The sequence below is a fragment of the Bufo gargarizans genome, unplaced genomic scaffold (genome assembly GCF_014858855.1).
Source record: "Bufo gargarizans isolate SCDJY-AF-19 unplaced genomic scaffold, ASM1485885v1 original_scaffold_1528_pilon, whole genome shotgun sequence".
Classification (NCBI taxonomy): domain Eukaryota; kingdom Metazoa; phylum Chordata; class Amphibia; order Anura; family Bufonidae; genus Bufo; species Bufo gargarizans.
In genome coordinates, this window is record NW_025334399.1 from 78,948 (window position 1) to 91,049 (window position 12,102).

Here is a 12,102-nt window from a genome sequence, read left to right on the forward strand (position 1 = left end):
ACTGTGTTTATTATCCCTGCACTGTGACATCACTGTGTTTATTATCTCTGTACTGTGACATCACTGTGTTTATTATCTCTGTACTGTGACATCACTGTATGTATTATCTCTGTCCTGTGACATCACTATGTTTATTATCTCTGTACTGTGACATCACTGTGTTTATTATCTCTGTACTGTGACATCACTGTATGTATTATCTCTGTCCTGTGACATCACTATGTTTATTATCTCTGTACTGTGACATCGCTGTGTTTATTATTTCTGTACTGTGACATCACTGTGTTTATTATCTCTGTCCTGTGACATCACTGTATGTATTATCTTCTGTCCCGGTGACATCACTATGTTTATTATCTCTGTACTGTGACATCGCTGTGTTTATTATCTCTGTACTGTGACATCACTGTGTTTATTATCTCTGTCCTGTGACATCACTGTATGTATTATCTCTGTCCTGTGACATCACTATGTTTATTATCTCTGTACTGTGACATCGCTGTGTTTATTATTTCTGTACTGTGACATCACTATGTGTATTATCCCTATACTGTGACATCACTGTGTTTATTATCTCTGTCCTGTGACATCACTGTCTTTATTATCTCTGTCCTGTGACATCACTGGGTGTATTATCTCTGTACTGTAACTTCGGTCTGTGTACTATTATTCTACATTTTGCTATGGGGGCCCCCTGGTTACTTGCGCTATGCCCGGCCAGTGTCACCAATGGTTTCCAGTACTGTATGTGTTGCCCCCTATAAATAACAACGCAGTAAACACAAGCCGCACGCCGGGCTCAGATTAAATGCCCTGATACAAGGCACTTTATATAGAGTCTGCTTTAACCCTTTAAAGGCCAGCAGGGACTACTACAGCACCGCGGCCCGCCCGCCCGCCGCCTGCACCTGTTACATCCCTCCGGCTCCTGCCATATAAAGAAGACTGGAGGCCTCTTCTGGTTTCTTCAAGGTGGCCGTGCAGACTATCTGGGATATCTGTAAGTAAAACTCAGACATCCACGCAAACTGATTTTGGCGCAGCAACGTGGACTTCGGAGACGTGGCAATAGAGGAAAGATGAAAACAGACACAGATTTTATTATAATAATTATCTATGTAGTTCATGATTAATAAGCAGGTCTCCCGGCTCCTCCTCTTTATGGAAGCTCCTCCCCCCACAGACCATTTGCAGAACTTACCGGAATATCGTTTTGGCACCAGTAGCTTAAAGGGAGTTCTGCACTTTGTTTAAACTGATGATCTATCGTCTGGATAGATCATCAGCATCTGATCGGCGGGGGTCCGACACCCGGGACCCCCGCCGATCAGCTGTTTGAGAAGGCAGCGGCGCTGCAGCCTTCTCAATGTTTACCGCTGGCCCAGTGATGTCACGACTAGTGCTGGAGCACCGCTGCCTTCTCAAACAGCTGATCGGCGGGGGTCCCGGGTGTCAGACCCCCACCGATCAGATGCTGATGATCTGTCCAGAGGATAGATCATCAGTTAAAACAAAATGCAGAACCCCTTTAATTTCTTGTAGTTTATAATCTTCTGACCTTAGTGCAAAAGAAACCACCTCTCCAGGTACTGGCTTCCTGCTTAGCCTCTGCTTATATACTGCAGCCAACCTGTGCAAGCAGAGCTGCAGTGTAAAGCAGTGTGAGCCTCAAGTAACAATGGCTGGCAGAGTAAGCTGATCAGTTCTTGCCCCATTACTCCATACGCATTCAGAATTCTCAGAAAGCTGGGTGATGACTTAAAATTTCCAGGGGGTATTATACTTTAAAAAGTTTTCCAGAATTTTTTAACCAATCCTGTGGATAGATCATCAGTATCTGATCGTCGGAGGCCCGACACCCGGGAACCGCCACCGATCAGCTGGCTTGGGAAGGCACTCCTGTAAGCACTGCTGTCTTACCAAGCACAGCGCCACACGTTGTATAGTGGTTGTCCTTGGTATTGTGCTCGCCCCCATTCAAGCTCAGCTGCTCCTAGGTCGGGTGACCGATGAAGGCGGCGCTTAGTTTTGTGTGTCGGACCCCCACCGATCAGATACCGGTGACCTATCCAGAGGACATCAGTATAAAAGTCTCAGAAAACCACCTTTAACCAGAATTTCCGTACAATTGTAGATGGGTATGACGGGCACACTCGCAGACGTTGCTGCACTTAATGAATACAGAGACTGTGATAGTATTTAAATTAGTGTGTTTATTTATATATCTAAATATTAAAAGTTGGTAAAATTGTTGATAGGGGTGGGGAGTCTTCTTTCTTGGATGGCTGTGTTGGGATTTAGGACGGATATTCGGCGGGATGTATGAGAATATAGTGTTTGGTTGTAATTGTATGCCGTATTTATCTTCGCTGAATACATCAAATACATAAAGTGTCAAGTGTTCAATTTAGTGCTGAGTGCATAGATAGGCTGAGTACACAGATGTATAAAGGTAAACTCATGCTGGATACATAGGGCCAGGTTTGGCCGTGTCTGGTGCTTGTTATACTGCCGAGTGATATACTTGTGCCGGATAAAGCTTGGCTGGGTATCAATTGGATACTGAGTATAATTGAACTTCAGTGAGAATGTGTACATGTATAGAAAGAAAGGTTTGACTTCAAATATTTCCTCAGGATGGTTGGCCTGGTAGTAGGTCAGTCTTATGGTGATCAGCAATAATTCAAATGATTTCGAATAAATTTTAACTTGTATGACCCTCGAGTTCTTTGGTAAAAAGGAACGCGAGGGTCATATAAGTTAAATTTATTCAAAATCATTTGAATTGTTGCTTTTCCGAAAGACCAAAGAGCTTAAAGCCAATCACAAAGAGCTAAAAGCGAAAAGCCAATTGCGATCCGACACTCCAATTTAGGGACGAATCGGACCCACCGCCAGGAGTGACGTGTTGCCCCGCCTTGTCACATTAGACGTCACAAAACACCACGTGGGACGCCTGGTAGGTCCTTGCAGGGCAAAGAAAGCGATCGGACAAACGGAACAACACACAGCGAAGCGGTAAAGTACTATTAATTCAACATTCTAACCGACCCAAAGCGGAACCAATTGTATTATTTGCATTTCTATATTTTTTCATCTTTCTACAACTTCTTACCCATGGGATATTTTATATGACTTTTTTTAATGATCACCATAAGACTGACATACGAATTCTACTACCAGGCCAACCACCCTGAGGAAATATTTGAAGTCAAACCTTTCTTTCTATACATGTACACATTCTCACTGAAGTTCAATTATACTCAGTATCCAATTGATACCCAGCCAAGATTTATCCGGCACAAGTATATACAGTTGCAAGAAAAAGCATGTGAACCCTTTGGAATGATATGGATTTCTGCACAAATTGGTCATAAAATGTGATCTGATCTTCATCTAAGTCACAACAATAGACAATCACAGTCTGCTTAAACTAATAACACACAAAGAATTAAATGCTACCATGTTTTTATTGAACACACCATGTAAACATTCACCGTGCAGGTGGGAAAAGTATGTGAACCCTTAGACTAATGACATCTCCAGGAGCTAATTGGAGTGAGGTGTCAGCCAACTGGAGTCCGATCAATGAGATGAGATTGGAGGTGTTGGTTCCAGCTGCCCGATAAAAAACACACACCAGTTCTGGGTTTGCTTTTCACAAGAAGCATTGTCTGATGTGAATGATGCCTCACACAAAAGAGCTCTCAGGAGACCTACAATTAAGAAAAGTTGATTTGCATGAAGCTGGAAAGTGTTATACATGTACATCCAAAAGCCTTGCTGTTCATCAGTCCACGGTAAGACAAATTGTCTATAAATGGAGAAAGTTCAGCACTGCTGCTCCTCTCCCTAGGAGTGGCCGTCCTGTAAAGATGACTGCAAGAGCACAGCGCAGACTGCTCAATGAGGCGAAGAAGAATCCTAGAGTGTCAGCTAAAGACTTACAGAAGTCTCTGGCATATGCTAACATCCCTGTTAGCGAATCTACGATACATAAAACACTAAACAAGAATTGCTGCACGTTTACAGTTTGCACAAGAGCACCTGGATGTTCCACAGCAGTACTGGCAACGTATTCTGTGGACAGATGAAAGCAAAGTTGAGTTGTTTGGAAGAAACACACAGCACTATGTGTGGAGAACAAGAGGCACAGCACACCAACATCCAAACCTCATCCCAACTGTGAAGTATGGTGGTGGGGGCATCATGGTTTGGGGCTGCTTTGTTGCGTCAGGGCCTGGACGGATTGCTATCATCGAAGGAAAAATGAATTCCCAAGTTTATCAAGACATTTTGCAGGAGAACTTAACGCCATCTGTCCACCAGCTGAAGCTCAACAGAAGATGGGTGATGCAACAGGACAACGACCCAAAGCATAGAAGTAAATCAACAACAGAATGGCTTAAACAGAAGAAAATCCGCCTTCTGGAGTGGCCCAGTCAGAGTCCTGACCCCAACCCGATGGAGATGCTGCGGCAGGACCTCAAGAAAGCGATTCACACCAGACATCCCAAGAATATTGCTGAACTGAAACAGTTCTGTAAAGAGGAATGGCCAAGAATTACTCCTGACCGTTGTGCACGTCTGATCTGCAACTACAGGAAACGTTTGGTTGAAGTTATTGCTGCCAAAGGAGGTTCAACCAGTTATTAAATCCAGGGGTTCACATACTTTTTCCACCTGCGCTGTGAATGTTTACATGGTGTGTGCAATACAAACATGGTAACATTTAATTCTTTGTGTGTTATTAGTTTAAAGGGATTCTGTCATCAGATTTAACCCCTCCAGCTGTTGCAAAACTACAACTCCCAGCATGCCTGAACAGCCTACAGCTATCAGCCTACAGCGGGGCATTGTGGGAATTGTAGTTTTACAACAGCTGGAGGGCCGCAGGTTGAGCATGCCTGCTCTAACCTAAACATATGCTCATGTCCAGACTAATAAGAATCCTAAGCTGGCCTTATTGAACCTCACTGTGGCTCTATTTGCCCAAAAAACAGGTTTTTATAACCTGTCAAATCACTTACTTAAGGTGCCCAAGGGGAGGTCCGTTAATACAGGGTGCCCAGCCGCACCCCTCGCCGTTCAGTGCCCAGCGCCACCTTTCCTGTCTTCAGCTCCACCTTCTACAGCTCAGTGCCGCCTCCGCAATCCTCCCCGTCCCTCTGCCATATCCCACGCCTGCGCACTAGGCTCAGCCAATCTGCAGGTCATATCAGGGTTGAGCAAAGTGCGCATCAGGCCGGAGCATGCGCACTTCGCTCAACGAAGCCGCTGCCAGGAGTCCGCAGGGGCGCGTCAGGCTGAGCCTAGTGTGCAGGCGCGGGATCTGTCAGAGGGACGGGGAGGATTGCGGAGGCGGCGCTGGGCACCGGGGGGCACCCTGTATTAACAGACCTAAGTAAGTGATTGACAGGTTATAAAAACCAGTTTTTTGGGTAAATAGAGCCACAGTGAGGTTTAATAAGGCCAGCTTAGGATTCTTTTTAGTCTGGACATGAGCATATGTTTAGGTTAGAGGGGTTAAATCTGATGACAGAATCCCTTTAAGCAGACTGTGATTGTCTATTGTTGCGACTTAGATAAAGATCAGGTCACATTTTATGACCAATTTGTGCAGAAATCCAGATCATTCCAAAGGGTTCACATACTTTTTCTTGCAACTGCATACATCCATATACCCGGCATATTGACGCACTCGGCACTATAACAAGCACCAGACACTTTATTCAGCGTCTACGCGGCCAAACCTGGCCCTATGTATCCAGCATAAGTTTACCTTTATACATCTGAGTACTCAACATATGGCCTCATGCACACGACCGTGGTTTTATTCCAGGACCGTTGTTCGTGATTTTCTGCGGACCCATTGAGTTTCAATGGGTCCGTTGAAAACTCGGCTAATGCACCGTTTGTCATCCGCGTCCGTGATTCCAGCCCGTCAAAAAAATATAACCTGTCCTATTATTTTCGCTGAAAACGGTTCGCGGACCTATGCAAGTCAATGGGACCGCTAAAAAACACGGAGGCACACAAGATTGTCATCCGCGTCCGTTTTTTTCCTATTATTTGCATGACAAACCTGTCTTAGTTTTTTTTTTTACTTTCCTTTATGTCTGGTGGTCCTCGAAAAATAAAGTAAGACACACGGAAACGGATCACAAAACTACGGAACAACGGAACCCCATTTTGCGGAACTGAACACAACAACGGTCGTGTGCATGAGGCCTATCCAGCAATAAAATTAACACTTGACACTTTATGTATTTGATGTATTCAGCGAAGATAAATACGGCATACAATTACAACCAAACACTATATTCTCATACATCCCCGCCGAATATCCGTCCTAAATCCCAACACAGCCATCCAAGAAAGAAGACTCCCCCCCCACCAACAATTTTACCTACTTTTAATATTTAGATATATAAATAAACACACTAATTTAAATACTATCCCCGTCTCTGTATTCATTCCGTGCAGCAACGTCTGCGAGTGTGCCCGTCATACCCATCTACAATTCTTCTCTTACATTTTACGGCCGATGACAGAGCACCTCATTCCATACTAAACTGGTGCGCCACTGTATAACGTATCTATTTTTGACTAATTTCCGTAAAATGTTTCCTATGGATATTACTATAGGGTGGCCGGTGTATATCCGCCTGGTAGACGGAGCGATACCCGACATACGTTCCAGCTTTAAACATTAGAGAGGGAAAGTGACAAGTGTGACAGACGCCAGATGGATCCCGACACATTGTTTATCCTACTGATCCAGCCCTCTAATAATACGAGGAGACGTCCGTATGTCTAATGTGACTCATCCCACCGAACGCTCCCTGGATCAGAGGGGTTTCCTGGTTTTATGTAAATGGTAATTGAAGGGGCATTCCTATCACAAAGTGATGAGAAATCACTAGGATCAGCCATCGCTCCGGGACTCCCACCAATCCTGTAAATGAAGGGGATGCAGTGCAGATGCCCCCTCTGTTCAAGGCGAAAATCTGTGCGGCCACGCCTTAGTTCTCAGGATCAGTGGGGGTCCACGGGCAGACCCCATTGTTCATAATGTGATGTCATAACTCTTTAATCACCGCCTAACGAAATGTTCTACCGCTTTTAAAAGACAGATGCTTGCTGCCATTGAATGGGAACATTCTTCCTGCCCTGCTCACAGTGAAAGGTGAACTCAGAAGGGGCCCATCCAGGAGTAGGTCTGATAGATCTTATTGTCAGGGCCTTCTCAACAGTATTAGACCTCTTGCACACAAACATTTTTTTTTTCCGTTTACATTCCGTTTTTCGCGTTCTGTATACGGAACCATTCATTTCAATGGATCTGGGGGGGAGTTGTTCAAAAAATTGTTGTGGGGCCGTCAGTTCAAGTACCGCCATTGATTGCATCCAATGTAGATAGGCATGTGTGTGCTAAACCCAGCACAAATCTCTCCTGTAATAGTAGTTGCTACAATGTATCAGTCAGAACAGATTCTCCTCAAAGGGGTCGGTGATAAACCCCGAGTACCCAGTGTGAATGGGGTGACAGCGCATACGTGGAAGTATCGCTCCATTGAGGTCTATGGGACAGCCAGTTATGGGCGAGTGCTGTACTTGCACAGACAGTGAATAGTGCGGTCTCACACATGACCCCCTTCCCCATGAGTGATCATACATTTATCATTAATACCCTGGTTCATTGGCCAACCCCTTTAAGAAGCAGATGTTCCCCTTGCACTAAGCTCAGACATCTGTGACCACGTCCATAGCAGATATTGAATCATAATGCATAAGATACCCGACTAATAAACGCAGCGAGACCCAGAGGTCACCGCCATGTGCTCCTTCCTCCACTAATGCTCTTACAGTAGCCACACAGCACCACCTAGTGGTCAACGCACAAATTTGCATTATCTGACCACTGCAATCAGTCACTAGTAGTGCTGAGTAAAGTGGACTCCGATCCGAATTTCATGGAAAATTCGATTCACTGCAAAGCTCATTTTCCTTGCGCTTTGTGGTAACAAATCATTTTTACCTAAATGGTGGCAAGAGACAAAAAAAAATAAAAAATAAAAATCATACTTCCCTCGTCCGTTTGAGCAAGAAGATTGCACACTAAATCCCATGCACGGTGACGTATGAAGTCACCACGCCAGCCGAAGTGATGACGTCATCACTGGCCAAGCTAGATTTCGTTCTAGATTTCCAATCAAGATAGCGGCGACACAAAAGTTTGTGTGGTCTGCAGGTGAGTTCAAGTGTGGTGCTCGGAAGAGTTGTATTCTGGGAAGTGTTTATCTTTACACCAGGCTCCATAGTCATGGAAAGGAGGAAAAGGTAACTGATCCACAAGCTTACTAATTGCTTCCCACAACAACCAGCAGAATAGTGAGTGCAGCTCTGGAGTATAATACAGGATGTAACTCAGGATCTGTACAGGATAAGTAATGTATGTACACAGTGACTGCACCAGCAGAATAGTGAGTGCAGCTCTGGAGTATAATACAGGATGTAACTCAGGATCAATACAGGATAAGTAATGTATGTACACAGTGACTGCACCAGCAGAATAGTGAGTGCAGCTCTGGAGTATAATACAGGATGTAACTCAGGATCAGTGCAGGATAAGTAATGTATGTACACAGTGACTGCACCAGCAGAATAGTGAGTGCAGCTCTGGAGTATAATACAGGATGTAACTCAGGATCAATACAGGATAAGTAATGTATGTACACAGTGACTCCACCAGCAGAATAGTGAGTGCAGCTCTGGAGTATAATACAGGATGTAACTCAGGATCAGTACAGGATAAGTAATGCAATGTGTAGACTAATTTTATAGGAATATTCTCATCTGGGTAATGGGGTCCCCTTTATGCAGCAAAAGTAAACAGAAGACACTTACCAATTACACTGCTTATTTTCATAGATGTGGCCCCCTCTTTATGTACTGCTCATTATTTGGGGGGGTACAACCATGACTGCACTTGTGCACTGTAGTTAACTCCATTCCTGCTGTGGTGGTCGGGGTTGCACGGATTCACACATGTGCTGCAGCTCCTGGCCAACGCTGTGCGGCATAGCAGGTATCCAAAGGACAGGCCGCAGTAGTCCGAGGGCTGTTCTACACAGTTAGGGCCCTTGCTCACAACCGTATACCCTGCAAGATATACGGTCCGCGAGCGGTCCATATGTTCCAGAGCAGCATTAATCGTTCACGCAGGAGCACATAGCATCATCGATTACAATGATTCTGTACACATCAGGCCACCCATGGGGCGATTGTCCCGCACTTATATGATCTTACGAGTGTGGGACAATAGCCCCGCGGGCGGCGCGACGTGCACAGCATCATTGTAATCTATGAAGCTGTGCGCTCCCATGTGCACGATCAATGCAGCTCCGGGACATATGGACCGCATGTCTGAGTATACGGTCGTGAGCAAGGGCCCTTATGCTGAATCCCCGACGATTGGCACAGATGCTGCTAAGGAAAAAGTCTGCCGGCACCACTGGGAACAGGCAAGGGGTGCAATGAGGTCATCACCAGGCCTCTTGCCTGTGCCATCTGTAAAACAGATGGTAATTGCGGTGAATAAGGGAGTAGGACAACCTTTCTAACGACAGTGAAAGACATTACAGTACATCATAGGCAGCTTCGTGTAGAGCATTAGGCTTGCCATCTTATTACTCCTAGTACACCCTATCCATGACAGGGTGTACTAGGAGGTCGGTAAAAATCACTATACCCCGCAATACGAAAATACTGAAGCGTACAGTACAAATGATGAAATTGTTGCATGTGCCGTCAAATGGTACAAATAATACAGCACTACCCACAAAAGACGACTCACAGACGGAAGAAAATAAATAAAAGTTACAGGTGTCAGAATACGACGACACAAACCAAGTTTTCAAAAAAATCGTTTTATTACAAAATTAAACCTAAGACAATACAAATTTCATATCGCCGTTTTTACTGGTGAAAGATCCTCTAAGCACCTCCAGTCAGCTTTACTGTTGCTGCCCATTCCAAAATTATTGGTGCCAAGTGTCAGGATGGTTAGCCAAGTGGGTGGAGTCTGGCAAGCAGTGCTCAAGGGGGGAGTGATCTTCACTGCGCGCTATTGATGTCCAATGCGTGCAAAGACATCAGGGACACGTGGCCCGGCGCAGTGAGATGACGTCACAGTGCCAGCCCGCGCGTCCCCGGACGAGCGCGTCGGGGCCGCTCCACTTGCTAACAGGCGGGAGAAGCCTTTGATCTCCCGCCTGTAGCACTAATCGCGCTGCCGGAATGCGCATAATCGGAGGGGAGGTTTCTCCCTTCCTTCTATCATGCATAATTATCTCCAGCAGCGCTGGAGATAATTAGAACAGAGAACTCAGATTCTGTTGAACCTGAGTTCTTTGTAGCCATCAGGATGACCGGACCTTTGTCCGGTCATTCTGATGCAATCAGCCAGATTGCATCAGTGTGAATGCTTGGGGCACATTCACACTGATGCACCTGGTTTCAGGTAAAGGGGGATATATAGATCTATCTATACACACATATTATATACTTATTTGGGGGCACATATTTTCCACAGGGGCCACAATGAGTCCCTGTTTACCACTAGGGGCACATCATCCTATAATGAGGCTATTAAGTATATATATATATATATATATATATATATATATATATATATATACACACACACACACATACATATATATACATACACACACATACGTCTCAACCCTTCCTCAACAGCGCGCAGTGAAGGTCACTCCCCCCTTGAGTACTGCTTGCCAAGCCCTATAAATTTATACACTTCTAGCTGGCATTATAGAAGGGGACTAAAAACAAAACAAAAAAAATAAACTTAGCGGACAAAATTGGCTTGGTCCTTAAAAGGGTTGTCTCATCTTAGCTAATGGGGGGTATATCACTAGGATATGCCCCCACTGCCTGATATAGATGCGGGTCCAAGCACCTATCGAGAATGGAGCCCAAAAAGTGGTGGAGAGCGCAGCTGTCCTCCATTAATTTTCTATAGGGCAGGCGCTGGCTCGGCCATTTCTACCGGACCAATAGAAGTGAATGGGAGCGATCGCCTATCATGCGCGGTGTGCTCCCAGCCCTCCAGCCACCACTTTGTGGGGCTCCGCTCTCAACATTGCTGGGACCCGCACCTATATGACAATAGGGGCATATTCTAGCACTATGCCCCCCATCGTCCGAGATGAGACAACCCCTTTAATAGGGTATTCCAGTCGTAACTATTTATATCTTATCCACAGGACAGAGGATATCTATTAGATCGGTGGGGGTCATACCGCTGGAACACCCCCCCCAATAACGAGGGCCCCAAAATGAACAGAGCAGCCGGTAGGGCAATGCCACTTAATCTCTGAAGGGAGATCCAGATGCAGCGAACCGCCATTTCCATAAATCCCATAGAGATGAATAGAGCAGCAGTGCCTAAGCCCAACCGGCGGCTCTTTTCATTTTCAGGGTACGGGGGGGTCCTCCTGCTGAGATCTAATAGTTACCTCACATCCTTGTCACCACCAGAATACCCCTTTAAGGGGATGGCTTCCGACGAGGACTTGTTCCCGAGCCTGCGGTTTCTCCTCCGGCTTGTCCTGACGACGCTCCCGGGATCCCTGTAATAGAAGACAGAGTCAGCGGCGCCGTCCACATGGCGATCGCAGTCCGTGCTGGCGATATAGCAGGTCCAGTATTTAGCAGACGACTTCAGTCCGTAAACAATATCTCGCTGCGTTGCTCTATCTGTTGGCGGATAGATAATAACACGGGGAACGCCATTATCTCCGTGGCAACAGAACAAAGTGGTGTGTGAGGAACATAGCACATCCAGCTGCTGGTACTCAGGCAGGGAGGTCTCGGCTTCCTCACATGGATATTCTATGCAGCTCCGAAGACCCCAAGTACCTGCAACCGGGGGCCAGAGAGGAGACTGCAAATACAGGCCTAAGACTTCTCACAGCTGAGGGTTTGTTACAATAGTATCCCATCAGCCGTACAAAGTATCGAGCTTAGATAACTACCCTCTACCAAGATGGCAGCCACAACCTCAGCCATACT

At 45.7% G+C, this 12,102-nt stretch overlaps 1 non-coding gene across 1 annotated transcript; it reads right to left on the bottom strand.

Moving 5' to 3' along the window:
• Positions 1-11,718: 11,718 nt before the first annotated feature.
• On the bottom strand, positions 11,719-11,983 carry LOC122923376. The gene has a single exon (XR_006387278.1).
• Between the last annotated feature and the right edge of the window lie 119 nt (positions 11,984-12,102).